The sequence below is a fragment of the Camelus bactrianus genome, chromosome 34 (assembly GCF_048773025.1).
Source record: "Camelus bactrianus isolate YW-2024 breed Bactrian camel chromosome 34, ASM4877302v1, whole genome shotgun sequence".
Taxonomy (NCBI): Eukaryota; Metazoa; Chordata; class Mammalia; order Artiodactyla; family Camelidae; genus Camelus; species Camelus bactrianus.
In genome coordinates this window covers 8,564,046-8,581,438 of record NC_133572.1, presented here as the reverse complement: position 1 = coordinate 8,581,438, position 17,393 = coordinate 8,564,046, and the positions used below count along the sequence as shown (strand labels likewise).

At 45.1% G+C, this 17,393-nt stretch overlaps 1 protein-coding gene across 1 annotated transcript in view; it reads left to right on the top strand.

Annotated features, from left to right (window-relative positions):
- GRIN2B (glutamate ionotropic receptor NMDA type subunit 2B) overlaps window positions 1-17,393 on the top strand; it is a 388,923-nt gene that overhangs the window by 217,936 nt on the left and 153,594 nt on the right. The gene's annotated exons all lie outside the window — the stretch shown is intronic.

Genomic DNA, 17,393 nt, shown 5'->3' with positions numbered 1-17,393 from the left:
ATAGAGAACCAGCTTACTGGTAACTTTTTAGTTCCTTGAAGCATGGCCCCCTGTAGGCCAGGTGACTCTAGAGTGTCTACAAGCTACTGGACAAGGCTTTTTACCTGGGTTGTAAGAAAAATACAGAAAATCCAGTTAAACTTGAATTTCAGATAAACACGGAATTTTTTTAGCATGTCTGTCTCATGTATTGTACGGGACATACTGACATTAAAAGGTAATTTGTTGTTTATCTGAAATTCAAATGTAATATTATTATTATTATTTTGCTAAATGTAACAACCCTACTTTGTCCACTGATAAGAATTAACTTTCTGTTAGAACTTTGTAGCATTCATTATGCCTTCTTAGCAAATGTTGTACAGAGCCCTATACCAAGACGTGCTGAGAGCATTTCATTCCAACTGGGAACTTCATTTGATTGAAAGAGATGGAGAATTTCTTATGCTATGCGATTCTCTAAGTGAAGGATCTTCTCAGTTCCGAGAAAAGTCTGAGAACCTTTTGGTACCAGATGATCTGAAAGAGTTTAGAAAGTGATCAGGCCAGTTGTCTAGCCCTTCTTCATCCCCCTGAGCTGGAGAAGAATTGTTAGCTGTTCGCGGGCAAGTGTCTGTGTTCTTCCTTTATCATTTCTGTCAGGGAGCCGTTGATGATTAGCTTCCTTCTCCACCAGCCTCCACTACTCCGCTGGTCTCTTTCTCTCACTCAGATGGTGGCGGACCTGCCGCTCACCTCTGGGCTCTCTTTCTGTCCTGAGGACCCAGTTCTCCTGCTTTTCATACGTAGCAGCTCTGGGGACATGTAGACAAAGCAGATGCTCTCTGAGATGCCTGGATCTCAACATCACAAACCTCTCATGAATCTTGCCTAATTATTTCCCCCTGCTGTCCTCAGGTTTCCTACTCAACAACTGTTTTGCACCAACCCCGACACCCCCAAATTCTTCCTTCCTCATGAAAATCGCTGTCTCAAAAGGCCAGAATCCTCCTCTGGCTCAGCCTTTGAGAGATGGGGACAACTGATGTGAAGAAAGGTGCTTTGTTAGGTTCTTATTAAAAAAGCTGTGGTGAACACGATCTTCCTTTAACTTTGGGGCAGATGCCCCATCCTCGGAACCATTGGATTAGCTGGATTGTTCCCATGGGATGTTCCCTCAACTTGCTTGGCCTGGAAAGTGCTGAGAGGTTAAGAAATAAATGAGGAATTGAGTCAATTAGTTTTTAGACACTGGGCAAGAGCTGCTTGGTCATTACCCATCTGTCAGTTGTTGGTAAATATTCGTGGGGGGCCAGGCACAGGGAGCTTTATGGTAAGGGAAATGCATATTATAGGTTCACTTAATATAATTTACATGGGAACCAGTCAAAAGTTTCCACAAATGTATAGTTATAAGTGGACTGTTAGGTATGGTGGCCTTTACCTGATTAAAGAAGTCTTCTAGAATCTAAGGAAAGCAACATTTTCACATGAAATGTTCAGTAAAACAAGACATGCTCGTGTATATGGAGAGAGACTTTATCTGCTCAGTGGTGTAGAAGGAAATATAAATTCAGGAAAATAACTGAAAAACCTAATAACCATCCTAAAGGATATAGTCACTGCTTATTGTAATTCAGGCAAACAAGCTTTAACTGTCCGCGGAAGAGTGACAGAATGGGACGATTACACAGACTCTTCTGTTTGGCTGTAGTCTTTCATATTCCCTATGGCAGATATATAGATGGTCATTTTAGCAAATGATTTTTGCTTCTTTCCCTTAAAATCAAACCTGTGAAAAGCATTCTCAGCTGTTTAACTCTAGACCCCCTACATGATTCTTTCCTCAATCACTGCTTAATTCTATGGCTGACTGTAAAATTTAAAACTTACCAGTGACACGTTTGGTGTTTCTTCCCTCTTTCTCCTCTTTTGTTTTCCTCCTCCTCCTCCTCCTCCTCTTCCTCTTCCTCCTCCTTCTTCCTTAAAAAGCTATTTACAATTTGGAGGAGAGGGCAGGAGATGGGAGGGGGAGCACGTGGGAAAAGAACTCCATTTCACTGAGGACAGTTTGGAGCAGGGGGAGGACGCCCATCTGTGCTGGGTACCCAGACACAGGTGGTGCAGTGCCCCTGGGAGGGAATAGGATGGTCTCAAGGAGGAAAGAAGCAAGAGGAGGGCGAGGCAGTGGGTCTCCGTGGAGGAGGCAGACAGGCTCATTCTGAAGCAGACTCTGCCACAGAAAGCCTGTGGGTTGATGACAATGCTTAGGGTTAAGAAGAGGGTCATAGGTATGTGCTCAAAAGCAGCCCCATTGTCACCCAGGCTGGCGAAGTTATTAACGCCAGCGTTGCCTGCCTGAGTACTTACTGCACACCTGGCATTGTGTAGTTAGCTCTTTGGATCCTTGCAAAACTCCTGACCCATGCACATGTCCTCAAGAGACGTTCCCTGATCACCCTTATATGGGCAACTTGTACTTCCCACCCTCACAAGCGCCTCTCCCCATCTCCTGCTTTATTTCTCTCTGCAGCATTTATCTGACATATTGTATATATTTTATTTTAAAATATTTTTTTTCTCACCCCTCTGGCTGAATTTAAGTTCCACAAGAACAGGAATTTTTTTAACCTCTGTGTTTCCAGCACAGTGCCTGATACACCGTATGCACTTGATAAATAGTTGTTTTATAAAAGCATGAATGAAGCAGGAACCATTATCCCCATTTGATATGGTTTTAAGAAACCCGAGGCCCAGGGCCCCCCAGGCTCAGCTGTGTGATGCCAGAATCCAGCCTGGATCCGCTCGGGCCCTGGCTTGCAGCCCCTCACCGGGCTGCACAGTAACCAGGCTTTAAAGAAACCTTGGTTGCCCTTAAAGTCGGAGCACTATAATTGAGAAAACCTTGGTGCTCATCTAATCCAGCCCTTTCAAGACATGTATCCTCACAGAATGAAAGGTAGGATGGCGAATGGATTTTACAAACATGAGAACAGACTCGCAGAGGGGTCCCTCGTCTGTCAGAGGCTGGCTGGGCGCAGACCCTAGCTGTCCTCGGCAGGAACAGCAGTCTTCGTAGGCTTACTCGCTGCCTCTCGGCTGCTTGACCACGGCCTCAGAAGGGCCAGCAGGCAGCCAGGGCTTCCCTGTTAACCTTTGCCCTGGTCTGGCAGCTTCCCCATGATTCTTGCTCCCTTGGTTCTTACCCAGACAAGGGTGCAAATTCACAGTTAATAGGAACTGAAGCTGGTGTTATTTAGGAACTGAGTGGGAGTCACTTCTCCATCTGCTCTCTCTTCCCACCAGAGGATGAAGGCTGGCTGGGTGGCGGTAAGAATGGGGGTGAGTTGCCAGAAAGCTCAAGTGCTGTCATTTATGGTTACAGACATGGGCTGGAAGGCTGAGTGAGGGCTGGACCACAGCCGGCCAAGGTCAGCTTAGCGAACACGAGCTTCCTGAGAGCAGAAATGGTCCTGTGGCTTGTGCATCTATCTAAGACCTCGCACATTTTAAATAAATCATGGTTTGAGCCTTTCTCTCTTTCCTCTCCAATGGAGCTGTCATGGATGCATAGATGGTCATCTCCCGGGAAAGAATTCTCCAGGTCCTGATGTGGCCGATAAGGATGTGGAGGAAGCGGGTGTTCAGCACGACTGACCTTCAGAAGTTACTGCTGAGGAATCTGACCCAGCACTGCAGACTGGGGCACGCGGAGAGGCCAGGGGCCGGGCGGCGGCAGGAGCTGGGATGGGAGCCCTCCTCAGACCTTTGGGGTTTTATCGGAGGCGCATTCTCTTCCGGGAGGCCCAGTGGGGTCAGCGGGCCCAGACTGGCACCAGTCCCCAAGCTGGGCCGGCTGGTCACACATGAAGGAACTGCTGCTGAAAGATTAGAGCTCCCTGCTGCTGAAATCTGTTCCCTCTTGTCCGGCTTCCAGCAGCAGCAGCCGGCCGGGGGCTGCCTACTGCCTCCCTCGCTGCTCCGGCTTTACCTTCCCTCATTCACTGCTGCTTCACGCCCCCCGCCCCGCCTCTCCTTCTTTATCCTTCCCCACCTCTTTCTCCGTAGGGGGTTCTGTTCATTGATCTTTTGCTGCCCCTCTCTCCTTCTCACCGGCTTTAAAAGGCTTTCCTGCCCTTAGCTTTCTGTGGTCATACACGACCATATGTGGAGTTCTTGCATGCACACATGTATCCATCCAATGCAGGTTTTCGTGTGTGCATTTGTACCTGTCAAGGGGAGTAGAGAATTATGAAAATTATTAAAAGAACTTGATAAAAAATACTTCACATGTTAAATTTCCTCAATTCTTTCTATCACCAAGGCCATTTCTTTGATTCATGAGGAGGACTGAGTATGGGACAGAAGTTGCGAGGAATCCTTTCAAATGGCTAGCTTGGAATTAGCACTGGTGACTCTCAACAAGGTATTTTCATCCAATCAGATTTCATTTTTAAAGTCTTGATGGCTGTAAGGATGGTTGCTAAGTAACCCTAGCACATTTACTGTTTGGGCAAAGGAGACAGACTTAGTAGGCAAGTGGTTCTATATAATTTTAAGAAATCCATCCACGTCTTCTTTCTCTGAAGGAAAAATCTTTCCTGACTAAGCAGCAGAAATAGCCATGGAAGCCACACCGTGACAATGTCATTCATTCTCAGTGGTCCTTCTCACCATTCCCTGAAAGAGGTCACAGATGGAGTCCAGATGAGAATGTGTCAGAATACATTTAGTGTTTGACATAAATCTGATGATCAAAACCTTTAAGTCGTTCATTGTCATGGCTAATCACGATGATAATAAGAGGGACCATTTTCATACAAGGAATCTCCATGTGCAGCATCTCACTGAGTCATCACAGCACACCTGGGCGGGCTTTGTCTGTTCACTGCATAGATTGACGGTGAAGATCAACAGAGAAAACTCAGACGCTGACTTCCTTTTAATTTTCCCAACAGCATTTCCAGACACTCCTACCTATTTTGTGTGTGTGTCCTTGAACAAAAATCTATCAGGAACTTTTGTTTAGGCAAAAATAGCACCATGGAATGTCATTATAATATAGTTCATTGTTACATAGATTTTAATAATATGTCAAATTTCTCTCATTCTGACTCTGTAGAGGAAAAGCTGGGGGTGGATGTGTGTGTGTGTGTGTGTGTGTGTGTGTGTGTGTGTGTGTGTGTTACAGACTGTGACTTAAAATGGTGAGCGATCCCACATGCTACACAGGGTTATTGTTCTCATTGCCCTGTTACTGTATCTCACCCATAGACTTACCTCTTTGACCTGGGAGGGGGGAGTTCACAAATTCAACAGTCTGGTGTACCTAGAGCATAACCAAACATCACAAAGAACGCAGAAAAGGGCTTTGAGCTAAAATCACTGACACAAAATTCTTGTCCTAAAATGAAGGTGGTTTATTTTATCTCAAAGTTCATTTACTTTAATTTTATGCATACTTCTTTTTAAAAAAATAAATGTTGGCCCCTTATTATTATTTTTTAATGGAGGTACTGGGGATTGAACCCAGGTCCTTCTACGCGGGCTCCCGCTGGCTTCTCTGGAATGGGTTGCGTTACCACACTGGTTTTTGTTGTTGTTGTGTTGCTGTTGTTTTGGCTTAGATGTGGCATAAAGTATCAAGAACCCAGTTTAAACAGGACACATAGGCACACGTAGGTGGTTTGTCTAGAGCTGGTATGGTAGCTGCCTAGTCAGCAGGACCCGGACTCTCGCTAGCTTTCTGCGGTTTTGTTCACGTGGCGTGGCCTTCATCCCCACGCCCAAGATGGCCGCAGAGCTCTGGTTTCAAGCAGATGATTGAAGTTAGAAAGGAAGGAGGGCAAGCTCTTTCCCTTTCAAAGAGATTTCCCAGAAGTCCCATACTTTGCCAACAGCCCATTGGTCAGAAATTTCCATTTAAAAATGAAATTTTCCATTTTAAAATGCTTTCTATAATCAAGAAAAGGCTTGGAACTTAAAAATACTAAGCTTCAGCAATTTAGGAAATTTACTTAAAAAAAGGTTATTGAGTGACTACTATGTGCCAAATGTTTTTTATAGACTTATTTAATCTTAACAGTACTGTGCAGAAGCATTACTTCCATTTTTCAGAGAAACTGAGACCCAGAAAGGTTAAGTCACTTGTCTACTTTACATGCAGATGAAGTTGGGTTTCAAACCCAAGTCTTTGCAGATTCCAGGTGTACTTTGCCCCCCATTGTCCATCCTTCTGAGGACTCTCTCTGTGGCTGAGGAGGCTGAGCCAATTAGGCATGACTCCGATGTACAGGAACACATCATTAACCTGCAGGACAGGCTGGTTTTGTAATAAAGAGCTTCCTTTCTTGGCCTCTCTGTTGAATCCTTGTCCTGAAGCCATGATAAATCCAGAAACAGCCTGGGAACAGAGTCCAGTGCACACGTGTTAGGGCCATTCCGGGCCAAGCCTGTTTTTTTCCCCTCTATCCTGATGTGTGTCACGTCTCTTTTTATTGGCCTTGTGGTTTGCAGTTCTTTTGCCTTCCTTTGCAATTAGAAAGGATTTTTTTTTTCTTTTCTTACCTTGTTCCTGCATATTCCAAAGGCCCTTAGCCCACATAGGAAAAAAACATCTTGTAGCCTTGGCAGGCCTGAAAGTCCTTTGAACTGAAGGGAGATCAGACTTTCTGTTCTAAGATTCACCGAGGCTCCTGGAGGTTGCAGACACGTGGAAAGCACTGTCAGGGACGTGTAAGAGGGCAAAACAAGACCTTGGCCTCTGTCATGATTTACAGATGTCTCCAAGGCCACTGTTCATTTTTGACAGGTCAGATAAGTTTGGATTTGTTTAAGGCTAATACTTGGCCAGAGATTGGAGAAAAGTGAAAACAACGCTGTTGACAAGGAAAGAGCCGTGGCCCGTGGAGGTCTGCTTTTCCGTCCCTCCTAGTGTTACCCTCCCTGATGGTGGACGCAGCATCGCATTCAGCAGGTGTTTTGAATCCCTTTTGTGTCCCGCACCCTGAGCTGGGTGCTGGGCATACAGAGGACACACATCTTCCATTTGCTTGGCCTCACGAGAAGCAGGGCAGCCACAGAAAGTCCTTCTAATTGATTGGGTTGAACTTACTTTTCTTGAAACACAAAGTGAATTGCTTAAGAGGCTAGCAGAATGAGCCTAAGAAACAAAGATTGGAATTTAAGAATTTGTTCGTTGAAAGCGTCAAGGATTTCCTGGTGTGTCTGTCACAGGGCCGTGAAGGAGCTCTTCTGACAGAGAACCGGGTGGTGGAGTTCAGGAGGAGGAAGGGGCCTCTCTGACACAGCTGAGTCTGGCTGAACTCTTTGATCTCCTTGTCACAGATTGTTAGCTACGTGCGAACTCAAAACCTCATGAAAGAATATTCTTTTGAAAGATTTCGGAATCCCCTCCCCCCCACGTACACACACGCACTTCGTGTGCTCACTCACCAGCAAGTTTAAAAATAGGAACCGTGGTGTTGCCATGACTCCCAGTGCTACTCAGCAGCCTTCTTTTCCCTTTGATGTGATTTTACTTCGTTACAGGATTTAGCAAGGCTCTGGCTCGGAGCGGCCTCTAGCGGCTCAGTCCTCAGGGAAGTGCTTCCTTCCCGGAACAGGAACGTTCAGCCCCATTCCGAAATTAACCCAGGCTAGCCAAGCTGAAGACTGGCCTTGTGTGTTCTGAACCATTCTCCATGGGGTCAGCCCTGGCAGACTCTCTCCATCGGCCATAAGTAACAAACCAGCTGGTACCTACTCTGTGCTCAGCACAAAGAGGAACAGTCCAGAGGCTCACTGTCCTTCTGGGAGAAGGAAGCCTGCCTCCCACAAACATTGGGAGAGCGGTGGCAGGGCATCTGGGTGGCAGAGGCAGTAAGCAGTGAAGTAAGTCACATATAATATGTTTGCTGTGATCATTAGAAGTTAACATTCTCCTGTTCCAGATAAAGGAGTCGTCTAAAATTTATCACCTGATGCTGATTCAACAGCCTCAGGGAAGTACTGATATGCTGACTTGCTCCCATGCTGTCTTCAGTTCTCTGCATTTAGAGTTTCTTATGTCAGTGTTTCTCAGCCTGAATGTGTATTAGAATTTCTTGAGAAGCTTTAAGAAATGATACACAGATCCCCAGGTCTCACCCTGCAAAATTCTGATTTAGGCGGACAGGAAGGGGGTAAGGGTCTGGGAACTGACATGTATTAAAAGCTCCCAAGTTAATTCTAAAAGGCAGCCAGGGTTGCAAAGCACTGTTCTCAACTCTGCTGCCACGTATGTGGCCCCAATGACCAGAAAGTGTGAAAGGTGTAGTGGTGGCATTTGCACAAATTTGAACTTGGTGCTGATGGAAGAATTCTTTGCTTTGATTCTCCTCTAATGACCAGTCTAAAAATTGTGGTCCTTGTTAATACAATGAAATTCAAATTTGGGAAAGGGTAAATACAGGAAATTCTGGAAAGGGTACATACATACGTATATTCATCAGTGGTGGTCCTCTGGCAGGCAATCATGATTTCCTCATTCGGTTTTTGGTCCTTCTGCTGACACTTCATGTGTCTATTTTATGCATGGAGATGAGTCGCCATCAGTGAAACTGGCAGCGTGAGCATCAAAACAAATCCGACTTTAAATGGCATTTCAATTCCCCTGTGCTTTGATTACAAACCCTAAAGAAACCTAACTTCAAAGCTTCAGATTTGATGTCTGCTGGCCTTGATGAGAAATTGAGGCTTTGCTAAATTTTGGAGCACACAAGTGGTTTTAAAATGAAAGTTATTAGCGCTAGAAGATGGTGTTCCTTGTATTACTACACTGTTATTGGATTTAATGGAATTGCTCCCTAAAGTGCTACAGAATGAGAGGAAAAGCATTTTAGAATGAGGAAGACGCAGGGTGGGAGGTAAGATAAGGGGAACAAATGGAGGGTTGTCTTGATCTTACAACTCTTCTCCTGGAGGCTGGGGGGAGCTGTCCTTCAGGGGAACCAGTTGAGTTGGGCTTGAGAATGTTCTGGTATGGCTTTGCAGGTGGTTCCATAATACGTGGCATTACACTGAGTCTGACTGCTGTGAGCAAGCAAGAAGCTGGCCGAGGCATAGCTTTGGAGTTGTATTAACGAAGGACATAATTCTTCAGAATAGGGTGATGCCATCCATCTGATTAAAGACTGTGCACAGTGGCGTAAGAAACTGTGTGTTTGTCCAAGGGAACAAAAAGAAGAGAAAGAAACGCTACATTGCTGTTAAAGCTCTTTGTGATTTGTGAGTGAGAACTGTGACAGGCTCCAGACACACTTACCTAGCAGGTGATGCTTAGGTGATTGTTATCTTTGGCTTTGACCCCTGTCTTCCACCCACCCTGCCATCTCTCCCATGTTTATCACGAAGGTGCCTGGCTGAACAGATGGCATTTCGCAGCAGGTCCTCAAGGCCGTCAGACTTGGGCTTTGTTGAATGAACAGGAGGGAATGGGTGCAGAACACTTGTTCACCCCCAAACTTCGGATCTGAGCTATTAAATGGAGCCTGCTAGTGTCTCTATACCAATAGAATAACAGGAGGGAGGAACTGCTCACTATTAAGAAGCATTTATTAATTGCTGCACAATGTATGTGCCTCTTTTGGGCTCAACCAAGCATGTTCTAATACTGAGCTGGCTCCTCAAGGTTGGATGGAGAATGTCTTATGCAGGCAGTCAAATCTCTGTTCTTCACATGCCCAATGACTGGTGCTGTAAGTAGGATTATGTATTTAGCTGTTTGTTTGTAAGTATTTAGAGTTTCTTTTCCCCCCAGATTTCACATCAGGGATGCACAAGACAATACTGGATTTTGCGCAGAAGGTGAAGGCTGAGTGAGAGAGCTATGGTCACTGTGCTGCCCTGGGAACCTCAAACAATTATGGGCCGATGGCTCTTCGGGACCAAGAGCCCGTGGCCATTCTTACGTCCCTGTGCTTTGCAGGGCTTTCCTTTTCCTTGCTGCCATTGTTTTCACCTTACCTGACGTGAGACCAGCTTTGTTTCATCCTGGCTGTTTGGTGTCGTCTTCAGAACCAGGCAGCCAGGAGAAGGGGCACCATGGTTAACCTCCCCAGAGCAGCCCACCGTGCTGTCTTACACGCTGAGTCAGGAGTGACCTAGAAACTCCATATGCTCTCCTGGAAGAACGAAGGGAACGTTCGAGAGCTGAGTGGTCGCCTGGGACTGCTTTTTCCTCTTTTCTGTGCGAGATGATAGTTCATGTGCCTCAGTGTCAGGAAAACTGAGACATGTTTCTTTTTCTCCTGCAAAGGTAAAATTGGAAAGTGGAAGAAGAAAGCGGGTACAGCATTTGATTCAGCCTTCGAAAGCTCTTGGGCCCCGTGTAGAGGACCAACATGCTAAGTCTGTCAGCCCTGGCAGTGGCACGTGCTTCAGATTGTGAGCTTAGTTTTTTTTTTCACCCCAAAAAAAGAAAAAAAGCCTGTCTCTTCCTTTCCTTCTGAGCACTGGGAAAAGATCCTACTGCTCCACACTTGGTTGTACCAGCTGTCAAATCAGTCACTCTGGTTATTAGTAAGCAGCAGGGAAATATGTCTATAAAAAAAAAGACATTGACAGGAGATGTAAAGAAGGAACAGGACACATCTGAGGGGAAGAGACATTGCAGAAATAGATAAGACTGGGGCATGATCCTGTAACGCCCGGGTGCTGAGCACCTGATCACAGAGCCCGCAGAACATGCTGTTGGTCCAGCCCACACTGGCCCGTGGAGCAGAGATGCTGATGACAGGGGAGCAGCCTTATGACAGGGGAGCAGTCTGCCTCACACAGCAGTGTCAGGCCATGGTGAGAAAATGAAAACCCTGCTATTGTGAATTCCAATCAAGGGTATGTGCTCCTGAAGGGGGTACGTGCTCAAAATTCCTCAAATATATTGTGCCTTCCTTTACAAAGAAGAAAGAACCAAGGCCTGATCAGAATGACAATGGCCCCAGCAAGTCTCTTGCAGGAAGCTGATGTCTGGTGGCTGCTTTGGATGATGGAAAACCCATCACCTTGGTATCTGTGCAATTCTGAGTGGAGACACTGCCATGCAAACCTCAAAGTGGCTGAAGCAGTCTTTATCAAATCAAGTTGGGGATGAGGAAGAGGTAGCAACGCATGACTTACTGAATTAAAGAAGAGTTCAGTATGCTGTAGATAACGAAGAATCAGATGTCTAGTGCAGAAAGCTGTTTTTTCCCGCAGGTCTCTGATGGCTCCCTTTACCCACGGGATGTGATAGCATGCCATTAAAGACCTTGAACATTTGGGCCTAACTTTTATGATCGGACTTATGTTATTTAACTGCCTCCCTCTTCCAATCCCCTGCCTTGCCCCCACGTGCACGGCCTGTGATCCCGCAATCCCGAACGCTGTGCCCGGCCATTCTCTAAATATGACAGTTGTGTCCCTCTCCGTGCATCCACCTGGTTGCTTTCTCTAATCTTCCTCCTTCAATTTCCCTGGGTGGATACGACTGTCCCTTAAGATCTAATTGAAGTGTTACCCCCTCCGTGAAGCCTTCTCTAACAATTCCAGGCAGAATTAGTCATCCCTCTCTTTGTGTTCCCAAAGCCCCGTGTTCATACTGCTATTATAACATCCATTACTTGTGCACACAGTTCAAATTAAAAGTAGATCCGGGGATGTCTGAGGCTGGGAATGTCTCATTCATTTTTGGAGCCACCCCAGGACTCACCACATAGAAGACTCAGCCATGTTTTGTTGAATGAAAGTGGGAATGAATCAATAAAGGTGAAAGGTGGGGCTCGTGCATGTGGAGTGAAAAAGTGGTTCTTCTTTTTAAAAATTAAATATGCTATCCTTCATGTGTGAAGGTGATTTTTCTGATTCATTGGCAGTAAAATGTAGGCTTTGAAGTAGCTTTCAACATTTACGTGCAGAGTGTTCACATGGTCTTTTGCCTTATGATCAGGAACACGTACTTGGAAATGATTCCTCACTGCCCTTCACTCCTTTTATGTAACAGTCAGTCAGATTCCGTAATTCTTCTCGGTGCCCCTAAGTTAAATCGTCCTCTCCTCTCTGCTTCCAGAGTCACTGTCCTCACTAGCTTGTGCCTAGATTTCCATAACAAGCTGCTTTGTGTCCCTTTTCTTTAATATCACAAAAATCATCTTACCTACTATCGGCTTCATATTATTCAAATATCACTTGAGTCATTTTGCTCATGTGATAAGAGACCTGTGGGGCCTTCTTTTAGCCAGACTGAAGCTTAGCATGGCAGTCATCCTCCCTGGATAACAGGTTTCTGCTCTCAAAATCTGATCTCAAATTACTTTCCAAAAAGGGCTTCTTTCCTAGGCCCACCCGTCTCTTTACCATCCAGCAACGCGGGGTCTGGAGCGGAAGGGGCACTCTGCTGACCGGCAGGAGGACACGCTTCTGTTCCCAGCTTTGTTACAAGTCATTTTACCTTTTCAGACTTTGGTTTTTTCATCTGTAAAATAATGTCTTAGGGGAGATGCTGGCTCAGAAAGGATTTGGAAAAGATGAGCCCCGTGTGTTCCCTCTGGTTCTGAAGTTCTCTGATTCTTTGATTTTATGAGATAATGAATTTCTATGTTCCCTTCCAACCCTGTGGTCAGTGAAGTAGCTTGAGTAGGTTTGGAATCCAGAACCTCAGCCTCCTTCCCACGCACTGTCACACAGCGGCCGACTCCCCCAGAAGCGGAGTGAGGGTCGGGGCCTGTGCCAAGCCTGCCTTCCACGTGAATACACACATCACCAGCAGCGGGCCTTTTTCAGATTAGTTTTCCTTTCGGCTAAGCTTTTGATTCACTTGATAAAGAAATAATGGGCCAGTTTTGATTTTCTTGGATTGAAAAGTTTTATTTTATATTCTTCCAGCCTCAGCAAACGGTAACCTGCAGTCGTTCGCAGTCTGGTTGCCCAGTTCTGGGCTGAGCCCCTGGTTCTGCTTCCCTCTTCTCAGGCCCAATTCTGGGTGAAGCGTTTTCTTTTTAAGACACACCATCTGAAGATGAACAGGGTAGAGGTCAGGACATGGGCCTCACACTGCTACTTGCCACCCTTTTCTATTTGATGGAGTTCTGCTAATGAAACTTTTCAGCGTGCCCAAGGTTGGGTTTTCATGGACGGTCCCTTAAAGCTTGCCCTCCACTGCTTTTCTCCATCTCAGCAGAATGACCGTCACCCTTCTGGTTGCATGTGTCAGAAATGTGCAAGTCATCTTTGATTCTTTCTTCTCTCTCAAATGCTTCATCTGATCAATTTTCTAATTTTACTGGTTCTATTGCAAAATACATTTCAAATCTGTCCCCTTTTCCCCATTTTTCCTAAAGTCCTAGTTAAATTACACACGTGTGCGCGCACACACACACAGGGAGACACATGCGTGTATGTACATGATTATTTAATGTTTGTGTCTTTCTCTGACTACACTGTTGGCTCCACGATGGCAGCGATGTGTCTGTTCCACGCAGTGTTGCATTTTCATGCTTAGCCCTTTAATTGGCTCGGAACGGGCACTTATTAAATATTTGAAAATGAGTTAATTAACTTAAGCTAATTGTAAAATTAAACTTTGTATTATCTATGGACTTGATTTCCTCTGGGCCTCTGGATTATCTATTTAAGACTTTGTTTCAGGTTCTATTCTTAGGTTCTTTATGTTTTTAACAAAGAGCACAGCATCTACCCTGTGCACAGAGCTATAGTTGGTGTGAAGGACAATACAACAAAAAAGACATGTTCTAGTTCTCTTCAGAAGTTGAGTTTAGTTGAAGAAGCAAAGGCTGCACACACCAAAATGTTGAGTAAAAGTACAAGACAGAATATGATTAAGTGCCTCAAATGGGTGGTGCGGTCATAGGCTCCTACATTATCTACAGAGGCTGAAGGTGCAGCCTTGAAACTCTGTGGAGGAGTGGAGGCAGGGGAACTTGACCTAAACTTCAAAGAATGCAGAATGTAGAGGCCCAAGGGAAGGTAACATTTCTCTAAGTGGAAATGATACCATGAACAAAGATTTGGACTTGATGCTGAATGTTGATGTGAAGGTTATTTGGGGTCAACTTCATCTGAATGAGTTTGTAGACAAGTAGTGGGAAATAAGTGTGGGGTTACTGTGGAACAGAGTTGTCCTTCTGAAAGGCTAGAGTTGGAGAGGCACCATATCGCAAGTTGACATCTAATTGTGCGACCTTAATCGGGTCGTTTAGCCTGTTCAAATTCCATTAAAAAATAGCACGGCAAAGAGCATGCGTCTGTAAAAGGTAGGGTTACATCAACTTTTAGCTAATATGTGTTATGTTTCTGTAAAGGAACTGAAATAGACACCACTGAGACATCTTTCTGCTTTAGAATCTTCTCTCTATGAGACAGCCTGTTAAGTTTTTGAACCCCTGGTTTGGGCTGAATGAGTATCACTGCTAACCAGTAGGTTATGGAAAACCCTGAGAGCTAGATTAATGTCATTTGACTTTATCCTAGGAGGTTACCAGAAGAAAGACTTGATGGAATGGTCATGTTGAGAAGGTGAATCCCCTACCATTGTATGAAAGAACCCTAACCCTAACCCTAACCCTAACCCTAACCCTAACCCTAACCCTGGGGGAACAGTAGTGACCCAAGGTGGCAGACAAGTCATACCTCCAAATGCAAGGGGACAAGAGCCAGGATTTTGGTGGCCTCAAAGGTTGCAAAAGAATTTTGAAGAACCTTCTTTAGGATCTGGCAGTGTCCTACCTAGAGATAATACAGGAGATACAATCGTCGAAGCTGGTTTTTAGGTCCTGAGATTGAAAAGATGGTGATGAATCAATGGAAATTGAAAAGTTGAAGTAAAAAGCTATTTATCACAGAAAATGCATTAAATTCTGAGCTGAGGCTGGACATGTTAGTGAGGATGTCTTGCAGTGCCTACAACTAAGAGTCTGGAATGTGAGGTTACAGGTTTGAAATTCTTCAGCATAGTGTTGATAACAACTGCCAGCAGCCAGCTGAGAAAGGAGCTGCTCTCTCAGGACGGGAGTACGTGGAGAAAAGGAAAGTGAGGTTTGGACTGAGACTTGAACAACCAGTACTGCTGGAGGGAGAAGGAGGCCGAATATTCAGCAAAGGTCACAAGTTGGTGGAGGCAGGGAGGAAGGCTGTGGTGATCAGCTCTGTAGGGGACACCTAACTGAAGCTGAAAGAAATGACTTTTAAGAAAGCAAAAGGGGTCAATAGTGTCAAATGTGGGAGAGAGGGCAGACAGATGTGGACCATACACATCTTTTATTTCCCCTTTTACACCATTAACTGCCATTAATCAGGTATTGATTATTTGGTTTTATGCTTATTCAAGTCAGTTACCTAATTTCTGATTATTTTATTATTTCTTAAACAGTATAGGGAAAGAATTAAAGGGGTAGGAAGGATTCAGACATTGCCTCCACATTACCAGTGTAGGAAAATGGTGACGGTCAGGGAGCTTAATCCTCACTGTTGGTAAAATGAAATTTGGCCCTTTTGCATGATGTAGGAAGTCACAATGGTCTCTCAACATCCTGGTCCCATACTTGTCAGCTGAGTGGTCTCAGCCACATTACTTAACCTCTCTGAGCTTGCCAACATTCTGGTCCCATACTTGTCAGCTGAGTGGCCTCAGCCACATTACCTAACCTCTCTGAGCTTGCTTCTTCATCTGTAAAAAGGGGTAGCACTAAAGGCTTCCAATTTTTTCGTACTGGTTAAATAAGAATGTATGCAAAGGGTGTAGCAGAGGACCTGATACACATGCTCCCAAAACACAGTCATTGGTTTTGCTATTCTTATCTGATTCTCTTTGTTCTATTGGACTGTCCCTCCTGTGTTGACGTTAACAACTGAGAATTGAATGAAGAAGTGTATTTAGAAAGTGTAAGCATTAAAGAACGTATGTGTGTGTGTGTGCATGGCTGGAACGTTGTGCTGTGCACCAGAGATTGACACGTTGTGGCTGCCGGTACAGATTTCTTCCACTCCAATTTTGTAAGACGTAAATCTACATGAAATCTAGACAAGGACCTGCTCTGGAGTCTTCCCTGGCCTGGGCTCCCAGCACTGATTCATCTAAAGGGTGGCGGTGGCACGTTGATGAAGAATGCTGGGAGGGAGGGCCTGGAATTGCTAACCACTGCAGGAATGAAATTCTCTTCCTCTCTCGGTCTGAAGTGTTCTACTGATGTCAGAAGGGGGGGATCATCTTGAAAGCGAAAAATTGTGTGTATTTCTGAGAGAGAAGATGCATGTGCTGACAGTGTAGGTTTTTACTCAGAGACACTGGCATTTTCCTCTGGGGGCGGCTTTCTGTTTCCACCCGTGTTCCCGCTGCATTCCGTGTTCTCTCCTCTTCACCCTTCTCCTCCACCCCCTCCCCATATGGCTTCCTCTTTGTCTCGCCCACCCTGCTCCTGCTTTCTTTCTGTCTCTCTCTTCTCTTGTAGGTTATTTCCCTTGAGTAACAAAATGAATCCTGTCTCAGAACAGAGAAACTACTTTCCCCAAGCCCGTTCTCCATCTCTTCACCTCGCCCTTCTCCGAAGGTTCTGGAATGAGCAAGAGACATGGGAAACAGTCTTTTCTCCATATTCTGTTGTGCTTCTCCCACACTGTTTTCCCGCCGATCATTCATTTGGCACCACCCTCCCTGCAGCTTCCCCAAGCTTCCTCTCTGAAGCTGTTCCTTCCTTTCTGCTCCAAGGCTGTCTCTCCATGAATCGGCTGTCCCCAGCCCAGGAATTATCTGGCCTTGGAAATCTTCATCATTCAAAATCTGGGGCAGCCAGGGAGCTACACAAAAATGGGAGGGACAGAAGGAACAAAGTTCTCTGTGAATGACTGTGGACATGGGTAAGGATGAGCCGAACAGCCAGATGCAGCTGTAGGGATGGCCACGAATTATTTGGGACAAAGAGTTACACAAGCTAATACAGCTCACAGAGACTGATTTACATTCACCCCCACCCCACCCCATGTAAGGTGCGGATACTAGGTTATTTGTGAGCATGTTCTGCTTTTTTGTTTTGAAGGACAAGGTAGTTAGTGCCAAATTAATGACAAAAAAAAAAGAAAACATCTGTCTTAGACTTTAACTACCTCTCTGATTTCATCTCTTACTCAGATGGAGACACAATACCGTGAGTGAAAACACCATTGTATTATGTTGTTCCATTTGTGTGAGAAAATACTTTTGTAGGTAGAGGGTTTTACTGTTGGATGATGAGGGAGACATTTTTCTTTGAATGACTGAATAAAGAACAGAAAATAAGTAGGTATCATCTCTATGCAAATAAAAGTCCAGAGAAAATTAATAGGTAAGACGTGGTAGGTTATTTCGGACATTCTGACCAGAGTTACACTAGTTGCAGGTGACTGCT